The sequence below is a fragment of the Oncorhynchus keta genome, unplaced genomic scaffold, assembly GCF_023373465.1.
Source record: "Oncorhynchus keta strain PuntledgeMale-10-30-2019 unplaced genomic scaffold, Oket_V2 Un_contig_2511_pilon_pilon, whole genome shotgun sequence".
Lineage (NCBI taxonomy): Eukaryota > Metazoa > Chordata > Actinopteri > Salmoniformes > Salmonidae > Oncorhynchus > Oncorhynchus keta.
This window is the reverse complement of record NW_026284279.1, coordinates 17501-23527: the sequence shown is the minus strand read 5'-3', so window position 1 is coordinate 23527 and position 6027 is coordinate 17501. Positions and strand designations below refer to the sequence as shown.

General features: G+C 52.1%; 1 long non-coding RNA gene across 1 annotated transcript in view; it reads right to left on the bottom strand.

The window, feature by feature from the left end:
• Positions 1 to 5950: 5950 nt before the first annotated feature.
• LOC127922283 (uncharacterized) overlaps positions 5951 to 6027 on the bottom strand; it is a 1896-nt gene continuing 1819 nt past the window's right edge. Inside the window, exon 3 of the long non-coding RNA XR_008110758.1 lies at positions 5951 to 6027. This exon is cut by the window's right edge and continues 49 nt beyond it. This is a non-coding gene — a long non-coding RNA (uncharacterized LOC127922283).

Sequence of the window (6027 nt, the reverse complement as noted above, 5' to 3'; positions counted from 1 at the left end):
CCTCACTCAGCTAGCTACTAGCCTTACATAAAACCCCTCACTCAGCTAGCCGCTAGCCTTACATAAAACCCCTCACTCGGCTAGCCGCTAGCCTTACATAAAACCCCTCACTCAGCTAGCCACTAGCCTTACGTAAAACCCCTCACTCAGCTAGCCGCTAGCCTTACATAAAACCCCTCACTCAGCTAGCCACTAGCCTTACATAAAACCCCTCACTCAGCTAGCCACTAGCCTTACATAAAACCCCTCACTCAGCTAGCCACTAGCCTTACATAAAACCCCTCACTCAGCTAGCCGCTAGCCTTACATAAAACCCCTCACTCAGCTAGCCACTAGCCTTACATAAAACCCCTCACTCAGCTAGCCACTAGCCTTACATAAAACCCCTCACTCAGCTAGCCACTAGCCTTACATAAAACCCCTAACTCAGCTAGCCACTAGCCTTACATAAAACCCCTCACTCAGCTAGCCACTAGCCTTACATAAAACCCCTCACTCAGCTAGCCACTAGCCTTACATAAAACCCCTCACTCAGCTAGCCACTAGCCTTACATAAAACCCCTCACTCAGCTAGCCATTAGCCTTACATAAAACCCCTCACTCAGCTAGCCACTAGCCTTACATAAAACCCCTCACTCAGCTAGCCGCTAGCCTTACATAAAACCCCTCACTCAGCTAGCCACTAGCCTTACATAAAACCCCTCACTCAGCTAGCCATTAGCCTTACATAAAACCCCTCACTCAGCTAGCCACTAGCCTTACATAAAACCCCTCACTCAGCTAGCCGCTAGCCTTACATAAAACCCCTCACTCAGCTAGCCACTAGCCTTACATAAAACTCCTCACTCAGCTAGCCACTAGCCTTACATAAAACCCCTCACTCAGCTAGCCGCTAGCCTTACATAAAACCCCTCACTCAGCTAGCCACTAGCCTTACATAAAACCCCTCACTCAGCTAGCCGCTAGCCTTACATAAAACCCCTCACTCAGCTAGCCACTAGCCTTACATAAAACCCCTCACTCAGCTAGCCGCTAGCCTTACATAAAACCCCTCACTCAGCTAGCCGCTAGCCTTACATAAAACCCCTCACTCAGCTAGCCACTAGCCTTACATAAAACCCCTCACTCAGCTAGCCGCTAGCCTTACATAAATCTGACTAATTGTAAATGATAGTGTGTGTTAAGAGGCGGTGTTTCTCTGCCAGCTGGGAGAATATATTCTACTCTGATCATACACCAGGAGAGGAGACAAAAAGGGCTTGTAGTTTACATGTTGGGGGGTCTTTCAGGTTCCTGTTCTGCTGTAGTTCTCAAGCTGCTTCCAGGGTGTGTGTGTGTGTGTGTGTGTGTGTGTGTGTGTGTGTGTGTGTGTGTGTGTGTGTGTGTGTGTGTGTGTGTGTGTGTGTGTGTGTGTGTGTGTGTGTGTGTGTGTGTGTGTGTGTGTGTGTGTTCTCTGTGTGTAGTCAAGTGTACCACAGTAATCCCTGGAGCCACCGTTTACTCCAGGCGGGGAAACGGCTGAGCAGCAGAACCAGGTCACGTCACTTTAACCTTATTTAATTACACGTTGTCATTGGATCAAAGGTCGGAACATTCCAGCCAGTCACATCACACGACGCGCTGCACAATCACACCGATTGGCTCTGTGAGGTGATCTCTTAATCAGTGTCTGGAGGGTCTGACTCCCACATCACTGTGAAGGTTGTACTGATCAGAGTCTGGCAGGTCTGACTCCCACATCACTGTGAAGGTTATACTGATCAGTCTGGCAGGTCTGACTCCCACATCACTGTGAAGGTTATACTGATCAGAGTCTGGCAGGTCTGACTCCCACATCACTGTGAAGGTTATACTGATCAGTGTCTGGCTCCCACATCACTGTGAAGGTTATACTGATCAGAGTCTGGCAGGTCTGACTCCCACATCACTGTGAAGGTTATACTGATCAGAGTCTGGCTCCCACATCACTGTGAAGGTTATACTGATCAGAGTCTGGCAGGTCTGACTCCCACATCACTGTGAAGGTTATACTGATCAGAGTCTGGCAGGTCTGACTCCCACATCACTGTGAAGGTTGTACTGATCAGAGTCTGGCAGGTCTGACTCCCACATCACTGTGAAGGTTATACTGATCAGAGTCTGGCAGGTCTGACTCCCACATCACTGTGAAGGTTATACTGATCAGAGTCTGGCAGGTCTGACTCCCACATCACTGTGAAGGTTGTACTGATCAGAGTCTGGCAGGTCTGACTCCCACATCACTGTGAAGGTTATACTGATCAGAGTCTGGCAGGTCTGACTCCCACATCACTGTGAAGGTTGTACTGATCAGAGTCTGGCAGGTCTGACTCCTACATCACTGTGAAGGTTATACTGATCAGTCTGGCAGGTCTGACTCCCACATCACTGTGAAGGTTATACTGATCAGAGTCTGGCAGGTCTGACTCCCACATCACTGTGAAGGTTATACTGATCAGAGTCTGGCAGGTCTGACTCCCACATCACTGTGAAGGTTATACTGATCAGAGTCTGGCAGGTCTGACTCCCACATCACTGTGAAGGTTATACTGATCAGAGTCTGGCAGGTCTGACTCCCACATCACTGTGAAGGATATACTGATCAGAGTCTGGCAGGTCTGACTCCCACATCACTGTGAAGGTTATACTGATCAGAGTCTGGCAGGTCTGACTCCCACATCACTGTGAAGGTTATACTGATCAGAGTCTGGCAGGTCTGACTCCCACATCACTGTGAAGGTTATACTGATCAGAGTCTGGCAGGTCTGACTCCCACATCACTGTGAAGGTTATACTGATCAGAGTCTGGCTCCCACATCACTGTGAAGGTTATACTGATCAGAGTCTGGCAGGTCTGACTCCTACATCACTGTGAAGGTTATACTGATCAGAGTCTGGCAGGTCTGACTCCCACATCACTGTGAAGGTTGTACTGATCAGAGTCTGGCAGGTCTGACTCCCACATCACTGTGAAGGTTATACTGATCAGAGTCTGGCAGGTCTGACTCCCACATCACTGTGAAGGTTATACTGATCAGAGTCTGGCAGGTCTGACTCCCACATCACTGTGAAGGATATACTGATCAGAGTCTGGCAGGTCTGACTCCCACATCACTGTGAAGGTTATACTGATCAGAGTCTGGCAGGTCTGACTCCCACATCACTGTGAAGGTTATACTGATCAGAGTCTGGCAGGTCTGACTCCCACATCACTGTGAAGGTTATACTGATCAGAGTCTGGCAGGTCTGACTCCCACATCACTGTGAAGGTTATACTGATCAGAGTCTGGCAGGTCTGACTCCCACATCACTGTGAAGGTTATACTGATCAGAGTCTGGCAGGTCTGACTCCCACATCACTGTGAAGGTTATACTGATCAGAGTCTGGCAGGTCTGACTCCCACATCACTGTGAAGGTTATACTGATCAGAGTCTGGCAGGTCTGACTCCCACATCACTGTGAAGGTTATGGACATTACTGATATACTGGTGATCACCATTATGTTATTGGCCATCCATAGTCACATTTCTACTGGAAAAATGTATCTGATGACATTCAGTCATTTTCTGTCACTTATTTATCCGTTTGCACAATTACTTTAGAAAATATATATATTTGTAGGGATATTGAAAAGTGGTAAAGATTGTGATTTCTGGTTTTATCCGTGTGTGTCCCCTCTCTACACCTGTCCTCCACCTCCTCTCTACACCTGTCCTCCTGTCCCTCTACACCTGTCCTCTCTACACCTGTCCTCTCTACCGCTACACCTGTCCTCTCTACACCTGTCCTGTCCTCTCTACCTGTCCCCGCTCTCCTGTCCTCTCTACACCTGTCCTCTCTACCTCTACCCTGTCCTCTACACCTGTCCTCTCTACACCTGTCCCCGCTACTCCTGTCCTCTCTACACCTGTCTACACCTGTCCTCTCTACACCTATCCTCTCTCCACCTGTCCTCTCTACACCTGTCCTCTCTACCCTGTCTACACCTGTCCTCTCTACACCCTGTCCTCTCTACACCTGTCCCCTACACCTGTCCTCTCTACACCTGTCCTGTCCTACACCTGTCCTCTCTACACCTGTCCTCTCTCCCCTACACCCTGTCCTCTCTACACCTGTCCTCTCTACTACACCTGTCCTCTCTACACCTGTCCTCTCTACTACACCTGTCCTCTCTACACCTGTCCTCTCTACACCTGTCCTGTCCTCTCTACCCTGCTACACCTGTCCTCTCCGCTACACCAGTCTTCTCTACCACTACACCTGTCCTCTCTACCACTACACCTGTCCTCTCTCCTCTCTACCGCTACACCTGTCCTCTCTACCGTCTACACCTGTCCTCTCTACACCTGTCTACACCCTCTCTACCCCAACCTCCTACCGCTACACCTGTCCTCTCTACCCCAACACCTGTCCCGCTACACCAGTCCTCTCTACCCCAACACCTGTCCCTTACACCAGTCCTCTACCCCAACACCTGTCCCGCCAGTCCTCTCTACCCCAACACCTGTCCTCTCTCCTCTCTACCCCAACACCTGTCCCGCTACACCAGTCCTCTCTACCCCAACACCTGTCCCGCTACACCAGTCCTCTCTACCCCAACACCTGTCCCGCTACACCAGTCCTCTCTACCCCAACACCTGTCCCGCTACACCAGTCCTCCTCTCTACCCCAACACCTGTCCCGCTACACCAGTCCTCTCTACCCCAACACCTGTCCCGCTACACCAGTCCTCTCTACCCCAACACCTGTCCCGCTACACCAGTCCTCTCTACCCCAACACCTGTCCCGCTACACCAGTCCTCTCTACCCCAACACCTGTCCCGCTACCCAGTCCTCTCTACCCCCCAACACCTGTCACCAGTCCTCTCTACCCCAACACCTGTCCCGCTACACCAGTCCTCTCTACCCCAACACCTGTCCCCAACACCAGTCCTCTCTACCCCTCTCTAACACCTGTCCCGCTACACCAGTCCTCTCTACCCCAACACCTGTCCCGCTACACCAGTCCTCTCTACCCCAACACCTGTCCCGTCCTACACCCTGTCCTCTCTACCCCCAACACCTGTCCCGCTACACCAGTCCTCTCTACCCCAACACCTGTCCCGCTACACCAGTCCTCTCTACCCCAACACCTGTCCCGCTACACCAGTCCTCTCTACCCCAACACCTGTCCCGCTACACCAGTCCTCTCTACCCCAACACCTGTCCCGCTACACCAGTCCTCTCTACCCCAACACCTGTCCCGCTACACCTGTCCTCTCTACCCCAACACCAGTCCTCTCTACCCCAACACCTGTCCCGCTACACCAGTCCTCTCTACCCCAACACCTGTCCCGCTACACCAGTCCTCTCTACCCCAACACCTGTCCCGCTACACCAGTCCTCTCTACCCCAACACCTGTCCCGCTACACCAGTCCTCTCTACCCCAACACCTGTCCCGCTACACCAGTCCTCTCTACCCCAACACCTGTCCCGCTACACCAGTCCTCTCTACCCCAACACCTGTCCCGCTACACCAGTCCTCTCTACCCCAACACCTGTCCCGCTACACCAGTCCTCTCTACCCCAACACCTGTCCCGCTACACCAGTCCTCTCTACCCCAACACCTGTCCCGCTACACCAGTCACCCCAACACCTGTCCCGCTTACACCAGTCCTCTCTACCCCAACACCTGTCCCGCTACACCAGTCCTCTCTACCCCAACACCTGTCCCGCTACACCAGTCCTCTCTACCCCAACACCTGTCCCGCTACACCAGTCCTCTCTACCCCAACACCTGTCCCGCTACACACCAGTCCTCTCTACCCCAACACCTGTCCCGCTACACCAGTCCTCTCTACCCCAACACCTGTCCCGCTACACCTGTCCTCTCTACCCCAACACCTGTCCCGCTACACCAGTCCTCTCTACCCCAACACCTGTCCTTCACCTGTCCTCTCTACCCCAACACCTGTCCCGCTACACCAGTCCTCTCTACCCCAACACCTGTCCCGCTACACCTGTCCT